General features: G+C 43.3%; 1 non-coding gene across 1 annotated transcript; it reads left to right on the top strand.

The window, feature by feature from the left end:
* The first annotated feature begins 12,109 nt into the window (after positions 1-12,109).
* LOC114815518 lies at positions 12,110-12,247 on the top strand. Its single transcript, XR_003763304.1, has one exon. It is a non-coding gene; the product is annotated as a small nucleolar RNA SNORA7 (small nucleolar RNA).
* The last annotated feature ends 7,062 nt before the right edge of the window (positions 12,248-19,309 follow it).

Raw genomic sequence — 19,309 nt, 5'->3', positions numbered from 1 at the left:
ACCAAGGCTGAGCCATATTCCCAAAGAAAACAAAACCCGGGTTGGAATTTAAATAGGAACATAAATGGGAAAGTACACAAAGAAAACTACTAAAATTGAAATTTGCAGGGTAGTACTTAGAGTCATTAAGGTCTAAGGATGGCAGGTCCAAGTGGCTGCTTTGGCAAGTCAGTCTGTCATTTGTATTTCTTGAGTGCTTTCTGTGTGCAGAGCACTGAACTAAGTTCTTGGAAGAGTGTAACACAACAATAAACAGACACATTCCCTGCCCACACCAAGTTTGCAGTCTAGAAGGAGAGACAGACATTAATATGAATCAATAATAATAATAATAATGTTGGTATTTGTTAAGCGCTTACTATATGCAGAGCACTGTTCTAAGCACTGGGGTAGATACAGGGTAATCAAGTTTTCCCACGTGAGGCTTACAGTCTTCATCCCCATTTTACAGATGAGGGAACTGAGGCACAGAGAAGTTAAGTGACTTGCCCACATGTGCATAAGAACCATGGGGCTGGGAGACGGGATGAATAAAGGGAGCAAGTCAGGGTGACACAGATGGGAGTCAGAGAAGAGGAAAGAGGGCTTAGTCAGGGAAGGCGTCTTGAAAGAGATGTGCCTTCAGTAAGACTTCGAAGAGGGGGCGAGTAATTCTCTGATGTATAACCAGATGCAGTGTGGCCTGATGGAAAAAGCTCGAAGCTAAGAGTCAGAGAACCTGGGTTCTAATCCTGGTTCCACCGCTTGTCTGCTGTATGCCTCAGTTACCTACCTCATCTGTAAAATGGGTTTTAAATACTATCTCCTGTTTAAACTGTGTATTTTTTTTAATTTCGATTTTGAAAAACAGAAAATGGGTTCAAGTGAACTCCATGGACACTTAATTCAAACAAACTTAATTCAAACAAAAATGAACATTTAATTCAAACAAAAATTCCTCACTATTGTCTTTAAAGCTTTCCATCACTTTGCCTCCTCCTACCTCACCTCCCTTCTCTCCTACATCCCAGCCCACACACTCGGCTCCTCTGGTGCTAACCTTCTCACTGTGCTTTGTTCTTGCCTGTCTCACCACCACCCCCTAACCTATATCCTACCTCTGGCCTGGAAAGCCCTCCCTCTTCACATTTCCCAAACAATCACACTTTCCCTTCTTCGAAGCCCTACTGAAGGCACACTCCCTCCAAGAGGTCTTCCCAGACTAAATCCCAGTTTTCCTCAGCTCCCACTCCCTTCTGTGTCACCACGACTTGTTCCCTTTGCTCTTCCCCTCTCTCTCCACCCCACAGCACTTATGTATATATGCATACTTCCATAATTCTATTTATTCATATTGATGCTTATTTACTAATACTGATGTTTGTCTCTCCTCCCGGCCCCCACCCCAGACTTTGAGCCTGTTGTGGGCATAGATCGTCTTTCTTTATTTCTGCATTGCACTTTCTATGCACTTATTACAGTCCTTTGCACACAGTAAGTGCTCAATAAATATGATTGAATAATTAGCCCTCTGTTTTTATCTTACTCCAGCACCACCTCTACTTCTGCTGTGTTTGCTACTGCTGCCATTCTAGAATTCTTCTTTGCTCCTTCTCCTTTCCACCCTCCTGCTGCCATTGTTTCAATTACTGCTGTTGCCGTCATCTTGATGGCTCCTGTGATGGTGGAACAGGAATGGTTGGGGCAAGGTGGGAAGAGGTGAAGTCATAAAAGAGGAACACCACCAGTAAAAATGGTGATGGCTGGGAGAGAAGCTAGGACAAGCAGAGCATCAAAGGGAAAAGCAGGTGCTAAATTAATTGCTAAATTGCTAAATTAATTACTCATTACTAATGAGTAATGGAGGCCTAAGGGCAGGAAGAGAGTTGCTGGAACAGGGAGTGTTGACATTTTAGAGAGGAAATGGAGAATCTGTTTGATGATAGGAGTAGAAGAGGCTGGAGGGAGGGATATGTTGGATTTTTTGGTGAGGATCATTATCATTATTGTTATTTTTATGATATTTGTTAAGCGCTTACTATGTGCCAGGCACTGTACTAAATGCTGGGGTGGATACAAGCAAATCAGGTTGGACACAGTCCATGGGATGTGTTGGATTTTTTTGTGAGGACTATTATCATTATTGTTATTATTATGGTATTTGTTAAGCACTTACTATGTGCCAGGCACTGTACTAAGTGCTGTGATGGATACAAGCAAATCAGGTTGAACACAGTACCTGTCCCATGTGGGCCTCAAAGTCTCAATCCTCATTTTATAGATGAGGTAATTATAATGATGACATTTGTTAGGCGCTTACTATGTGCAAAACACTGTTCTAAGCGCTGTAGAAGATACAAGGTGATCAAGTTGTCCCACGTGGGGCTCACAGCCTTAATCCCTATTTTACAGTTGAGGGAAATGAGGCATAGAGAAGTGAAGTGACTTGCCCAAAGTCACACAATTGACAAGCGGCAGAACTGGGATTTGAACCCATGACCTCTGACTCCCCAGCCTGTGCTCTTTCCACTGAGCCACACTGCTTCTCTGGAAGGCAATCTGCTTCAAGTCAAAACTCACCTGAGCTGGGCAACAGCAGCATGGGAGAGAGTCGAGGGCAGAGACTCAAGCTTACTTTGCGGAAAGAGGCAATCGTAAACCGCTTCCATATTTTTACCAAGAAAAATCTATGGTTATACTACTGGAACAATTGCAGGTGGAGGAGGGGTGTTCTGGGAGAGATGTGTTCATGGCGACGCTATGTGTCGGCCACAACTCAACAGCATAAGACAACCACAACAACAAGTGAGGCACAGAGAAGTGAAATGACTTGCCCCAGATCACACAGGAGACAAGTGGTGGAGCCAGGATTAGAACTCTTAACCTTCCTATTCCCAGGCCCGTGCTCTATCCACTATGCCGTGCTGCTTCTCTTTGACTGTAATACATAGTTTAATTTCCTTTTGTGCTATGTTCTGCATAAAAATCTGTTGTTCATATAATGATATTGTTCCTAACAACTACCCTCCATTAACAACATACTAATAATAATAACAATGGTATTTGTTAAGCGCTCACTATGTGCCAAGTACTGTTCTAAGAGCTGGGGTAAATACAAAGTAATCGGGTTGTTCCACGTGGGGATCACAGTCTCAATCCCCATTTTACAGATGAGGTAACTGAGGCACAGAGAAGTTAAATGACTTGCCCAAGGTCACACAGCAGACAAGTGGCAGAGCTGGGATTAGAAGCCACGACCTCTGACTCTCAACTCCAGGCTCTTGTTACTAGGCCATGCTGTTCCTCAGAAAGCACCAAAGCCACAACCTCCCGTGCCTTAGCATTATAGCTTAATTACCAAAGTAATTTCATGTCAAAGCACTTTAAACACTGCATTTCACTGGAGTCAAATGTCTTGGGTCACAGTCACCCACACGGGTTCCTTGGCCAGTTTTCACCTTGACCAGAGCAGTGTCAAGAGGTGTGGTGAGCCCACAACAAGCTGCCTTATTAGTGACTGTTTGTGATCCCGCAAACAACAAGGAAGAGACTGGCGAAGGCACTGATGGGCTCTACTTGAGGGCAGGTCGTTGCAGGCCTGTGGGGGCGGAGCACAGAGGGAGACTTTCATTCATTCAGTAGTATTTAATGAGTGCTTACTATGTGCAGAGCACTGTACTAAGTGCTTGGAATGTACAATTCGGCAACAGATAGAGACAATCCCTGCCCAGTGACGGGCTCACAGTCTAATCGGGGGAGACAGACAAAAACAAGATAACATAATCACAATAAATAGAATCAAGGGGCTGCACACCTCGTTAACAAAATAAATAGGGTAATAAAAATATATCCAAATGAGCACAGTGCTGAGGGGAGGGGAAGGGATGGGGAAGGAGCAGAGGGAAAGGGGGCTTAGCTGAGTGGAGGTGAATGGGGGAAGGGGGAGGGAGCAGAGGGCTGAGGGGGAGCAGAGAGGGAGCCGAGGGAGCAGAGGGAAAAGGGGAAGCTCAGTCTGGGAAGGCCTCTTGGAAGAGATGAGCTCTCAGTAGGGGTTTGAAGAGAAGAGAGTTAGTTTGGCAGAGGTGAGGAGGGAAGGCATTCCAGGACAGCGGTAGGATATGGGCCAGAGGTCGACAGCAGGATAGGCGTGAACGGGGGACGGTGAGAAGGTGAACGGCAGAGTAGCGGAGCGTGTGGGTTGGGCAGTAGAAAGAGAGAAGGGAGGAGAGGTAAGAGTTTATTGTTTTTACGAGATGTTCTTCCCCTTGACTCTATTTATTGCCATTGTTCTGGTCTGTCTCCCCCGATTAGACTGTAAGCCCGTCAAACAGCAGGGACTGTCTCTATCTGTTGCTGACTTGTTCATTCCAAGCGCTTAGTACAGTGCTCTGCACATAGTAAGCACTCAATAAATACTATTGAATGAATGAATAGGAGGGGGCAAGGTGATGGAAAGCCTTGAAGCCCAGAGTGAGAAGTTTTTGTTTCATGTGGAGGTTGATAGGCAACCACTGGAGGTTTTTAAGGAGGAGAGTGACATGCCCAGAGCATTTCTGCAGGAAGATGATCCGGGCAGTGGAATGAAGAATAGACTGGAGTGGGGAGAGACAGGAGGAAGGGAGAGACGTGACTTCTCTCCCTGCTCTACCTGGTAAAGGGCCTGTACCAATCAATGATTGCCACATAGAGCCACAACTGTGATGCCTGAGCCAGATAAAAGGTGCTCATTTTGAATATCAAGGAAGCACACAGAGGCAAGCACTGAAGGAGAAGCACACGGAGAGAAGTAAGGCAGGAGAGCAGCAGGGGCAGCAGAAGGCAGCAGCACTTAGGAGCAGAAAAGAGGCAGTATTTGGGGGAAGTGGCATGCAGACTAGGCTTCAAGCATCAGGGCCAGGAACTTCTCCCAACCTTCTGTGGTCGGATCAACAGAACAGACAGAAAGGGCTTCCCTGACCAGCAGAATGGTAGTGGACTTTGGCGGAGTGAAGTGAGTGTGTGTATTTGTGTTTGTCACTCCCCCGTATATTGATAAAACTAAGAAAAAAGCTTTCCACAGTAACTTTGGTGGTTGGTGGTGTGGTGTGACTCTAATTCGTGTCTCTGAGGCTCCCTCGGTCCAGGAAAGTCCTTGTTGGTAGGAGCTGGGGGATCACAACAGGAGGTACCACACTATCTTCCAAGCTTCCTCTTTAAATCCTTTAACACCCCATTCTCTGACCTGGTTCTAGCCAAGAGCCAGATCTACCATCATATTTGGGCAGTCCAGGACATCACTGAAGTGTGGTGGTATGTTTTAGGCTGTTTTCCGGTCAGAGGTTTGTGCAGTTCATACAAACGTTCACTAGCCCGTTCGCTGACCTCTGCACTTGGAAGCTTTTCTTCTCTGTCCAAGGAGGGGAAATGGGGAGGGAAGCTCCTTGTTTTCTCATCTCTTTTTTTCTGTCGTTCAAAGACATTCCCCTTTATTCTCTTTTGCCTTTGTGGTTTTGACCCCCTTCTTGAAGTTATCAGAACATCTTGCCCTTGTCCAGTTCTTAGTCTATTTAGACATAACCGTCAACTTTTTTTTTCCTTTGTTACAGCCAGAAATTGCCCTGATGGGATAATTTTGCCCTTTATACTTCCTTTAGTGCCACTGACATAACTTCCTCATCCCATTCTTCTGCTCTCCTTATTATTTCTTCCCCCCAAATTTGGCATACCCCAAACCTTCTATCAGCCACCCTGACATCTATGCTTTGAAATTTCAAAGCTAATGGAAATGTCATGCACACCCACATACATATTGGAAGCCCTGTCATAAAGGTACATTATATGTTGAAATGAAGTAAAGTTTTAGGGTTTTCTTTGTTTTTTCACTAGTGATTGAGTGGATGAGAGTAGGGTTTAACAGAGTTTAGCACACTTTGTTTATCCTTTTCAAGATTACCTAGAAAATTTGACCCTCATTTTGTGTAATTCCAGGACAGGATTATATGCATCACTTTAAATGATAATTGAATTGTTATAAAAATGAAGACATTTTTGTAGCTGAGATAAACAGGGATTATTTGATTCATTCATTCATTCATATTTATTGAGTGCTTATTGTGTGCAGAGCACTGTACCAAGTGTTTGGGAGAGTACAATATAGCAATAAACAGACACATTCTCTGACCACAATGAGTTTACAGTCTAGAGAGGAAACAAACATCAATATCAATAAATAAATTACAGATATGTACATAGTGTCGTAGGGCTGGGTAGTGGGGAAGAGCAAAAGGAGCAAGTCTAGGCGATGCAGAAGAAGTGGAAGATGAGGAAAGGGGGGGCTTAGTCTATAAAGGCTTCTTGGAGAAGGGGGTAGAGTGTCTGTCAGATTTGAGTGAGTCAGTCAGTCACTCATTCAGTCAATCATATTATTGAGAGCTTACTGAAGAGGGAGGGTGTTCCAGGCTAGAGGCAGGACATAGCCTAGGGATAGGCAGCAAGATAGGTGAGATTGAGGCAGAGTGAAAAGGTTAGCACTAGAGGATTGAAGTGTGTGCTCTGGGTTGTAGAAGGAGAGAAAGCAGGTGAGGTAGGAGGGAGTAAGGTGCTGGAGTGCTTTAAAGCCAAAGGTGAGACATTTTTTTTTTTTTTTTGCTGCAGAACTGGGTGGGCACCACTGGAGTGTTTTGAGGAGTGGGGTGACATGCCCTGAATGTTGGATTTTGAGAGGGGGAGGGAGATCTCCTCTTGAGATACTGCTGGGAAAGAAGGGAGAATCAAAGAAGGGACTTGGTCTCAAGTACCACCTCTTTGAGAATGATACCCAAATCTACATCTCCAGCCCTAATCTCTCCTTTGCAGTCTCACATTTCTTCCTGTCTTCAAGACACCTCTATTTGTATGAGCTCCTGTCACCTCAATCTTTGTGAGCCCATTGTTGAGTAGGGATTGTCTCTATCTGTTGCCAAATTATACTTTCCAAGCACTTAGTATACAGTGCTCTGCACACACTAAGCACTCAATAAATATGATTGAATGAAAGAATGAAACTTTCTAATGCAGTGTCTAAAATGGAACTTCTTAACAGTGCTTAACAAATACCAATATTATTATTATTATTATCTTCCCACCCAAAGCCCATCCTCCGCCTGCCTGGCCCATCACTGTATTTGGCACCACCATCTTTCTTGTCTCACAAGCCCATAACCTTGGTATTGCCATTCACTCCTCTCTCTCATTCAACCCACATATTGAATCCATCACTAAATCTTGTCGGTTCCACCTTCACAACATTGCCAAAATCCACCCTTTCCTCTCTATTCAAAACGCTACCATGTTAATACAGTCACTCATCTTATCCTGCCTTGATTATCAAATTGGCCTCCTTGCCATCTATATCTCTCCAATCCAGTTCATACGTCACTCTGACACCTGGATTTTTTTTCTACAAAAACACTCAGGTTATGTTTTCCCACTTCTCAAGAATGTCCAGTGTTTGCCCATCCACTTCCACATCAAATGGAACCTCCTCCCCACTGGCTTCAAAGCTCTCAATCACCTTACCCCCTCCTACCTCATCTCATTACTTTCCTACTACATCCTAACCCACACTCTTCGCTCCTCTAGTGCTAATCTCATCTATCTTGCCTCCAAGTGCTTGCCCACATCCTGCCTCTGTCTAGGAATGCCCTCCCTCCTCATATCTGACAGTGACTCTCTCCCACTTGAAAGCCTTACTGAAGGCACATCTCCTCCAAGATGATCTCTCTGACTAAACCCTCTTTTACTCTTCCCCCATTCCCTTCTGCATCTCCATGATGTGACTTGCTCCCTTTATTCATTCCCCATCCCAACCTCACACTACTTTTGTACATATCTGTAATTTATTTATTTTAATGCCTATATCCCCCTCTGGACTGTAAGATCGTTGTGGGCAGGGAATGTGTCTGTTTTGTTTATTGATGTATTGTACTCTCCCAAGCACTTAGTAGTGTTCTCTGCACACAATAAGTGCTCAATAAAAATGATTGAACAAATGAATGAATGAATGAGAGAAGCAGTGGACAATTTAGGGAGATCCCACTTGATGGATTCAATTTTATCATTAAACCTCATGGTCAGGTCTTTAGGGGGGAAAAACAGGAGATTTGAGGAGGGAGTTAAATATCTGGATCAGCTGGCACAGGCTATAGGTATGGGAAATCAGGTAGAAAAATCCGGATCTGCTCAAGGTTCCCCCAAATGCTTTATTCATGCTTTATTACATTTAATTTATCTTACTCTCAGCCTCATAGCACTTACACATACATCAAGGTACATATTGAGAAGCAGTGTGCCTTAGTGGAAAGAGCACGGGGGAGTTAGAGGTCATGGGTTCTAAATTCCTCATTGACCTTCCTCATCCTTGTATGTGGGAAATTTAGCCTCCTCTTGCATAGATGAGAGACTGTGTGTGAGACAACTCTGCCTTTGAACTGTCAAGTCACACATCTCTAGTCAGTCAGAGGACATGGTTTCTAATCCTGTTCTGCCGCTTGTCAGCTGTGTGACCTTGAACAAGTCACTTCACTTATCTGTGCCTCAGTTACCTTATCTGTAAAATGAGGATTAAGATTGTGAATCTCATGTGGGGCAACCAAATTACCTTATATCTCTCCCCAGTGCTTAGAACAGTACTTGACATAAAATAAATGCTTAACAAATACTATCATCATTATTATTATTATATCTGTAATTTATTTTAATGTCTGTCTACCCCTCTAGACTTTAAGCTCTTTGTGGGCAGGGAAGGTAGCTACCATTTCTGATATACTGTACCCTCCCTAGTTCTTGGTTCAGTGTGCTGAACATAGTAAGCACTCAATAAATATGACTGATTGCTGCTAGTCAAATGTTTAGAGAAACAGGGTTTCTACTAGTGTGACTTGTTGCAAAGCAGAAAATCTGGAGACCAGCATCTAGTCCCAGGTTCCTGACTTGCCTGTGAGATGTACTTGGATGAATAACTTCTCTGGACCTCAGTTTTCTTATCTGAAGAATGGGGATTAAATGCTTGTCCTCCTTCCCCTTTGATTGAATCCTATTGGATGTAGGGACTGGGTCTGATCTAATGTATTATACCTACACCAACTTTTATCACTGTTCTTGGTATATGTCTTGTCTTTTGCTGTTGAGCTGTCTCCTACCCATAGCGATGTCATGGACCCATCTCTCCCAGAACGGCCCCCCACCACCTGCAATTGTTCTAGTAGTGTATCCAGAGAGCTTTCCTGGTAAAAGTGGTTTATCATTGCTTCCTTCTGCACAGTAAACTTGAGTCTCCTCCCTCGACTCTCTCCCATGCTGCTACTGCCCTGCATAAGTGAGTTTTGACTTGTGGCAGATTCCCTTCCACTCGCCAGCCACTGCCCAAGGTAGAAATGGAATTGATAGGCCTCTGCTTGACTCTCCTTCCAGTAGTTGAGACTGGTAGAGTACTGGAAACTCTTCAGATGTGACCCTGGTAGGGAGCTTGGTATATAGCAAGCACTTAATATGCTATTTTTGTTATGATTATTATTCTACTCCCTTAGCGATGACTACAGCAGAACTCTTGTTGTGAAACCTTGTAGCTGTAGCTGTCCATGAAGTACTAACTTCATATGGGAAGCAGCGTAGCTCAGTGGAAGGCGCACGGGCTTGGGAGTCAGAGGTCATGGGTTCGAACCCCAGCTCTGCCACTTGTCAGCTGTGTGACTGTGGGCAAGTCACTTCACTTCTCTGTGCCTCAGTTCCCTCATCTGTAAAATGGGGAAGAAGACTGTGAGCCTTGCATGGGACAATCTGATTATTCTTTGTCTACCCCAGGGCTTAGAACTGCACGTAGTAAGTGCTTAACAAATACAAACATTACTATTATTACTAACAAAGTCAAAATCTCCAGTGGTTGCCTATCCATCTCCATATCAAAACTAAACTTCTCACTTTTGGCTTTAAAGGTCTCTATCAGTTTGCACCCTCCTACCTTACTTCCCTTCTCTCCTTCTACATTCCAGCCAGCACACTGTGCTCATTTGGTGCTAACCTCACTGTGCCTGGATCTCACCTGTCTCACCCACCACCTCTGACTGGAATGCCCTCGCTCCTCAAATCCGCCAATCACCCTTCCCCCTTTTAAAGCTGTACTGAAGGTGCACCTCCTGCAAGATGCCTTCCCAAACTAAGCCCCACTTTCCTCAGCTCCTACTCCATTCCACATCATCACAACTCACTCTCTTTGTTCTTCCCCCCTTTCCCCACCTCACAGCACTTATGTATATATGTATATATCCACAATTCTATTTCATATATGTTGATGCCTGTTCACTTGTATTGATGCCTATCTCCCACTCTCTGGACTGTGACCCTGTTATGGCCAGAGATTATCTCTCTTTATTGCTGTATTATACTTTTGAAGTGCTTAGTTCATTGCTCTGCACACAGTTAATGCTCAATAAATACAGCTGAATGAAGGAATGAATGACTTTCCTCAACATTGCCCTTTTCAGGGTATCAATGGCCAGAGATCAGGGCTCTCTGCTGAGTGGTATATGTTACTGATGATCTACTTGGGTAACATGACTGTCCCTCTTGATAACCATCACCAAAGGACCACACACTAGGATCATAGATTATGACAGATCCTTTTTATTAAAGCAACTCACTGGCCCCACATATGGTGGGCACTACTCCAGCCCATCTCCACAGCAAAGGCTTGTGCCTTTTATAGCTCAAGAAATTCAAATTCCCAATGCTTCCCAGACTCCTCTCCTCAGTTTCCAGTCCAACAAAGAGTCCCTTAGGGTGAGCAAGTTATCTCTCCTCAAGGAATCTCTTCTCAAAGGAAATTCCTCTCCTGATAATGCAAGCAGCACTTGAGAGATCTTTGTTTTGATGCTAATATGTGTGAACATTCTCCTTGAGCAGTTCCAGAGATGAGCAGATTGTCTATCTTAGAATAATAGAGGCTCAGGGTGGGTAGCGTGCTGTTATTATTCTGCAGCTGGCACACCATGTGCCCACTGGCCCCCTGAATCACTGATAGCATACACTGTGGGCATGTAGAAATAAATCCTGAACATCTGAGGGCATATATATGCATCCCTCTTTGGAGAGAGGATCAGATATCATATAAACCACTCAATAAATAATGATTATGGTATATATGATATGCTTATGATAATTATGATTATATATATCCAGGTCATCTGGCTCCTACTTTTGTGTTATTTCCAGTAGGCCATACTACCCCTCCAAGTGTGTTCAAAGTCTTTACTGAAAACTTTCATAGGTCTAATGAGATGTTTACAGGACCTTATTGTATCAGGAACTTGCCAGAGAGATGTCGATATTTCAAATTATTCCCCACTGTCTTGTGGGACCAAGGGATCTTAAGTCTTTCCTCTAAGATTTGGATTACCTAGCTCTAAATTGAGTACAGTTTTTTCCCCATCTGATATTAATGGTGAGATGTATTAATTGCAACTTTGTGAAGTGTTTTTAGACCTTTGGTGTAAGGAAATGATCATTTAACTTCATCAGAAGTAAGCCATTAATCAAGGAAACACAGTAGGGCAGGAGCCCTTCAAAGAATTTGGAAATGGATGTGGAAATCGGTCAGTATGAACCCATGCTGGGATGCTAGCACATGATGCAGCAGAAGAAAGGAAAAATAAGCTTTCCTTCTCTTTGGGTACACAATCAGAGAAATTTTATGGACTAAGAAGGGGTGAGATTGGTGATGGATCATCTGAAGACACAACAGGGCCTACTGGAAAGAGTTTGGGTTATCTAGGTGGAAAGATCCTTCTAAACTGTAAGCTGACTATGGGCAGGGAATATGTCTGTTATATGATTGTGTTGAAGCACTTAGTATGGTGCCTTGTAAACAGTAAGCTCTCAATAAATATGATTAGAGGAGCAGGTGGCTCAGTGAAAAGAGCCCGGGCTTGGGAGTCAGAGGTCATGGGTTTGAATCCTTGCTCTGCCACTTGTCAGCTGTGTGACTGTGGGCAAGTCATTTAACTTCTCTGTGCCTCAGTTACCTCATTTGTAAAATGGGGATTTACTATGAGCCTCACATGGGACAACCCAATTACCCTGTATCTATCCCAGTTTCCTCACCTGTAAATGGGGATTACCCCTCTCAGGATTATACCTGGAGAGTTTCCACAACTCTACCAGTCTCCACTAAGAGAGGGAGAATCAAGAAGAGGCTTACCCATTCCATTCTTAGCTTGGGCAGTGGCTAGTGAGTGGAAGGCAATCTGCTACAAGTCAAAACTCACCTGTGCTGGGCAGCAGCAGCACGGGAGACAGTCGAGGGTGGAGATGCAGGTTTATTGTGTGGAAAGAGGCAATGATAAACCACTTCTGTATTTTTACCAAGAAAATTCTATGGATACACTACCAGAGCAATTGCAGATGGAGGTGGGAGTGTTCTGGGAGAGATGTGTCAATAACGTCGCTATGGGTCGGAGACACCTCATGGGCATAAGATAAGACAAAATGGGGATTAAAACCCTGTTCTCCCTCTCCCTTGTGGTATAGGGACTGTGTACAATCTGCTTATATTATACCAGGTCCAGTGCTTAGTTCAGTGTTTGGTATATAATAAACTCTTAACAAATACCAGTATTGAAAAAAAAGGAAACAAACAAAAATTACAGTTAGTACCCTCTCTAGGATCTTGCACTGAAATCCTGGCCCCATCCTTTAATAATTCAGGCTGGATGTTCAGAGTAAAGTCATCTAGATCTTGATTCATGGCTTCAGCTGCAAGCTTTCACTTTAATAAAAATAAAGTTTTCACTCTAGGTCTGTAAATCTTTTATTCCTTAACATCTAGTACACTCAACCTACAATGGAAATTTCTTTCCTTTCTGTAAGTAATGAATATTTATTTTCTTCCTAGGTTGACATTAATCTTTGCTTTCTGTTTTTTTCCCGATCACACATCAAACAAATGCTCCCTTCACCGAATGTGATATAATAGAATATCCGCCTCCATTTAAACAGGTTTTGAGATAGCCTTGGTGAGTCGTCCCTTTCTGCATTTGACAGGTTTATTATGTTATTAGCTGTTTGCTCAAGGAGATTTTATTACATGCAAAACACTGACATACATTAGGGAAAAATAGATTTATTAGCACCCCATTTGACCATTTGTGATAGAACATATGCTCCTAGAATATATATTTCATTTGAAAGTGTTTTAGTGTACAGACAGCCCCTACTCTGTTAGTATTACACTTGAACTCTCTCATTACCTTGGCTGCTAATATTTTACAAACCTGATAATTGCACCTCTTAGCTGCAGGTGCCACATTGGTTTTTTTTTAATAGGAGACCACTGTAAAATTTGATGGGTACATGGCCTGTATCCCACAGTTTTTCCTAGAGCTCGCAGTTCACTCTCTCCATAAAATCATGTTGACATTAGGAACTTCTGTGGTCAGTGTCAGTACTAAGGGCTCTACAGAACTTTAAAGGGTCTTAGAATCTCTAAGATGCTGCCAAAATTCCAATTGCTTTCGTTCTTTCAGTTGATGATCTAAATACTCTTCTCTCAGCTGCAACATTTCCAGAGCTCTAAACTGTTCACCTGAATTCTCCTGCAAGGGTTTTCTTTGAGGGTAGGAATCCTGTCTACTATGGCAGATTGGAAAGGTCATAGGATGAGCAATCATGAGATCTGGGTTCTAAACCTAGCTCATGTCCTGTCTATGTCCTGGAAAGCCCTCTCTCCTCTAATCTGACAGGCAACCACTCTCCTTTGCTTGAAAGCCTTACTGAAGTCACATCTCCTCCAAAAGGCCTCCCCAGATGGAGCCCCACTTTTCCTCATCTCACACTCCCTTTTGCAGCACCCTGACTTTCTCCATTTACCCTTTCCCCACTCCCAACCCCCAAGCACTTTTGTACATATGTGTTATTTTATTTATTTGTATTGATGTCTCCCTCCCTCCCTACAGACTGCAAGCTGATTATGGGCAGGGAATGTCATTGTTTATTGTTGTATTGCATTTTCTCAAGTGTTTAGTACAGCACTCTACACACAGTAAGTGCTCAATAAATACAAATGAATGAGTGAATAAATAAAGCCAGTTCTGCTCCTTGCCTGCTGTATGACCTTGAACAAGCAGTGCGAAGTCTCTGTTCTTCAGTTCCCACATCTATAAAATTGAATTTAGACTGTGAACCCCTTGTGGGACAAGGATTTGATAATCTTGTATCTATCCCAATGCTTAGGACAGTCCTGAGCATATAGAAAGCACTTAACCAATCCCATTATTATTAAGCACTCGCTATGTGTCAAGCACTGTCCTATGCACTGGAGTAGGTACAAGACAACCTCAGATCAGACACAGTCCCTGTCCCTCCTGAGGTTAGGAGTCTAGTGGGGAAGAAGAACAGCTATTTAATCCCAATTTTACCTCTGAGGAAACAGGCATAGAAAAATTAAGTGACTTGCCCAAGGTCACACAGCAAACTACTTGAAGTCAGTTTTAGAATCCAGGTCCTCTAACTCTCAGACCAGTACTCTTTGAACTAGGTAACACTCCTTGCTCAGATGACACTCTTGTTGGTTTCTCCATTTTTATAATGATCTTTGTTAAGCACTTACTATGTGCCAGGCACTGCGACAGATACAAGATAATCTGCTTCAACACAGTACATGTCTCACATGGGGTTCACAGTTTTAATCACCATTTCATAGGTGAGGTAAGAGGCACAGAGGAATTGAGTGACTTGCCCAAAATCACACAACACACAAGTGGCAGAACTGTGAACTAGAACACAAGTCCTTCTCTCTTGTCTTAACTGTAATCCACTGTCAGGGATTTTGCATTTGGGGTTTCTAAGAAAACACTGGGGGCAAGACCAACTTCAAACATTAGCCTCTCCTGAGGCATGGAAAAAATAGCTGTCTTCTGCTAATTACCCTCCCAAGTCACATCATTCTGTGAGAAGTGGCTCCCTTTCTGTCCCAGTAGATTGAGTCTCTCTCCTTCCTGTAAAAAGACTGTTTTCTCCCAGCATGTTAAAAAAGTGTGCTTGTCATGTTTTGAAAATCATGATATTCCATGATTTTGATGTGGCAGGATCGGCTTTGGAATTCATGTGCAACCAAAAAAAATCAGAGAGAGTAGATTCTTTATTCCAAAAGCTCAGTTCCATTTCATTTTCTCAGCCTCCTTCCTCAACCCCCCTTAGGAGTCATTTCAGCTTGCCTAAAATAAAATGGAAATGGAAAATGACAACTCGAGATCTTTATCTACAGTGCAGCTAAACTTATCAAACTGAAGCAGCTTTAGAACACATTTCCTTCCATCATTAGCTCTCAATTTAAGCAGCAGGATTATTACCAAAATTATTTTAAGGATGTCAATTCCACCAGGGAATTTTAGAATCTGAAAGACCTCTGATCATCTTATGTTGGAGTCATTTTGGGTTTATTTTGAAGTTTTTGCTCAGATTTCATGCTTTAAAAAGCTTTGAAGAAAGATGAATTTGGAGGATCAATTCACTTGTAAATTAACCAACATGAATGGAGTCATCCTTGGCATTCTTTTTTTTCCAGTGACGTTTTGCATATGCTCCAGTACATACTTAACTCTGCTGCCTAAATCAGTCCAAGTTTCACCACTATTCACTAACCTCCAGTGGTTATCCATCCACCTCCACATCAAACAGAAACTCCTTATCATCAGCTGTAAAGCACTCAATTCCCTTGCCCCCTCCTACCTCACCTCGCTGCTCTCCTTCTACAACCCAGCCTCACACTTCTCTCTCCTAATGTCAACCTATTCACTGTACCTCGGTCTCATCTGTTTCACCGCCAACTTTTCGCCCACATCTTGCCTTTGGACTGGAATGCCCTCTGTTTTCATGTCCAACGGATGATTACTCTCCCCATCTTGAAGCCACATCTTTTCGAAGAGGCCTTCCCTGACTAAGCCCTCATTTCCTCTTTAGCCATTACCTTCTGAGCCACCCTAATTACTCTTTAATCACCCCTCTGTCACGCCCACAGCACTTTTATACATATCTGCAATTTATCTATACATATTAAAAACTGTATCCCCCTCTAGACTGTAAGTTCATTGTGAGCAGGGAATGTGTCTGTTTATTGTTACATCGTACTCTCCCAAGCACTTAGTTATAGTGCTCTCTGCCCACAGTAAGTGCTCAATAAATTTGATTGATTGATATTCTTATAATTTTACTCTATACACAAATACAACCTCATTTATCTTCTGACTCAATGGTTAAAATGCTCCAGACTCTCCACATTCCATTCAATACTCCACACTGCACATATCACTCTACACTTCCTTAGGCTCTCCATATCCTTCCATCTCTTGCTTGTGAGAAGGAGCATGGCCTAGGGAAAAAACACAGTCGTGGGAATCAAAGAACCTGGGTTCTGATCACAACTGTGCTGCTTCCTGCTGCGGCTAAGGTCTTCTGTGCTTCATCTGTGTAAAATGCAGATTCAGTACTCATTCTGCTTCCTAATCCCCTTGTAGGACAGAGACTGTGTCTGATTGTGCCTGTCTTTAATCTGCCCAGGCAGTTAGTACAGTGCTTAGAGCATAGTCAGTGCTTAACGAAAGCCACAATTAAATTGAACAGCAAAACTTCTGAAACTTGGTTCCAAGGTTCTCCACCAGCTCTCCCAATTTTACTATCTGCTTTTGTCATCCACTAATAATAATAATAATAATAATAATAATAATAACTGTGGTATTTGTTAAGTACTTACTATGTGCCAGGGACTGTACTAAGTGCCAGAGTGGGTACATGCAAATTGGGTTGGACACAGTTCCTATTCCACAGAGAGTTCACAGTCTCACTCCCCATTTTACAGATGAGGTAACTGAGGCCCAGAGAAGTGAAGTGACTTGCCCAAGGACACATAATCCTGGTGGTGGAGGGATTAGAACCCATAACCTTCTGACTTCCAGTCCTGTGCTCTATTCACTATGCCAACAGCTTGCTCCCTTTGTTTCTCTAAAGATCACCATCTGACCTGACTGTACCTTGCACTCGACTATCCTGCCTTCACCCCATCACTCATCCTGTTCCACCAGCTGGAGCTCCCTTCTCCTTCCAAATCCATCGGAACTCATTCCACTCCAAATACAAAACTCTCCTCATTCCCAACTCATCCAAAAAGTATTCCCCGCTTAATCTCCAAAACCCCAAGGTGTGCAAACCTGATGACCATTTCTAACACTATGGCACTAAACATGTGCCTCAGGGTGCAACATCAAGGTCAGAGCTATGCTAGTAAACAACCACCATAGTGTAAAACATTAGGGTGGTGGAGACAGTCGATTAATCATATTTATTGAGCACTTATTCATTCATTCATTCATTCAGTCAAATCTATTGAGCACTTACTGTGTGCAAAGAACTGTACTAAACGCTTGGAATGTAGAGAAGCAGCGTGGCTCAGTGGAAGGAGCCTGGGCTTTGGAGTCAGAGCTCATGAGTTCGAATCCCAGCTCGGCCACCTGTCAGCTGTGTGACTGTGGGCAAGTCACTTAACTTCTCTGTGCCTCAGTTACCTCATCTGTAAAATGAGGATGAAGACTGTGAGCCCCACGTGGGACAACCTGATTCCCCTGTGTCTACCCCAGCGCTTAGAACAGTGCTCTGCACATAGTAAGCGCTTAACAAATACCAATATAAATGTACAATTTGGCAACAGATAGACAATCCCTGCCCAACAATGGGCTCACAGTCTACAAGGGGGAGACAGAAAGCAAAACAAAACAAGTCGTCAGGCCCACCTCCTCACCGCCCCCCGTTATCACCTATCCTGCCGTCGACCCTAGGCCACGTCCTCCCGCGGTCCTGGAATGCCCTCCCTCCCCACCTCTGCCAAACTAATTCTCTTCCCTTCTTCAAAGCCCTACTTAAAGGTCACCTCCTCCAAGAGGCCTTCCCATACTGAGATTCCCCTTTTCCCTCTGCTCCCTCTACTGCCCCCCTTCACCTCTCTGCAGCTAAACCCTCTTCTCCGTCCATTTACCTCTGCTCCTGAGGCCACCCTAATTACTCTTTAATCACCCCTCTGTCACGCCCACAGCACTTTTATACATATCTGCAATTTATCTATACATATTAAAAACTGTATCCCCCTCTAGACTGTAGTTCATTGTGAGCAGGGAATGTGTCTGTTTATTGTTACATCTCCCTTCCCATCCCCTCAGCACTGTACTTGTCTGCTCAACTGTATATATTTTCATTACCCTATTTATTTTGTTAATGAAATGTCCATCGTCTTGATTCTATTTATTTGCTATTGTTTTAATGAGATGTTCATCCCCTTGATTCTATTTATTGCTATTGTTCTTGTCTGTCCGTCTCCCTCGATTAGACTGTAAGCCTGTCAAAGGGCAGGGACTGTATCTGTTACCGATTTGTACATTCCAAGTGCTTAGTACAGTGCTCTGCACATAGTAAGTGCTCAATAAATACTATTGAATGAATGAATGAATGAATGAATGTGTGCAGAGTACTGTGCAAAGCACTCTCTCTTTATTGCTGAATTATACTTTCCAAGCTCTTAGTACTGTGCTCTGCACATAGTAAGCGCTCAATAAATACAACTGAGTGAATGAATACAACAGAGTTGGTAGACACATTCCCTGTCTATAAAAAGCATACAATTTAGAGAGAAGACAGACATTAATATAAAGTACGGATATGTACCTAAATGCTGTGGGGATGAGGGAGGGGTAAATAAAGAGAGCAAATCCAGGTACAAGGGCAACGCAGAAGAGAGCGGGAGAAGAGGAAATGAGGGCTTATTCTGGGAAGGCCTCTTGGAGGTGACTTATCTTCAATAAGGTTTTGAAGAAGGGTAGAGTAATTGTCGGATTTGAGGTAGGAGGGCATTCCAGGTCAGAGTCAGTATGGGGGCGAGAGGCTGGCAGAGAAATAGACAAAAGATGAGGCACAGTGAGTAGGGCATTATAGGAGAGAAACGTGTGGGCTGGACTGTGGTAGGAAAGCAATGAGCTAAGAGGGAGCAAAGTCACTGAATGCTTTAAAGCCAATAGTAAGGTGTTTATGTGTTGATGCAGAGGTGGATTGGCAACCACTGGAGGTTACTGAAGAGTGGGGAAATATGGACTGAATTATTTTATAGAGAAACGATCCTGAGAGCAGAGTGAGGAATGGATTGGAGTGGGTAGAGATAGGAAGCGGGGAGGTCAGTAAGGAGGCTGATGCAATAATCAAGGAGGGATAGGATAAGTGCTTGGATCAACACAGTTGTAGTGTGGATGGAGAGGAGAGTGTGGATTTTAGTGATGTCGGAAAG

This window comes from Ornithorhynchus anatinus, chromosome 1 (assembly GCF_004115215.2).
Source record: "Ornithorhynchus anatinus isolate Pmale09 chromosome 1, mOrnAna1.pri.v4, whole genome shotgun sequence".
Taxonomy (NCBI): domain Eukaryota; kingdom Metazoa; phylum Chordata; class Mammalia; order Monotremata; family Ornithorhynchidae; genus Ornithorhynchus; species Ornithorhynchus anatinus.
This window is presented reverse-complemented; position numbering and strand designations above follow the sequence as displayed.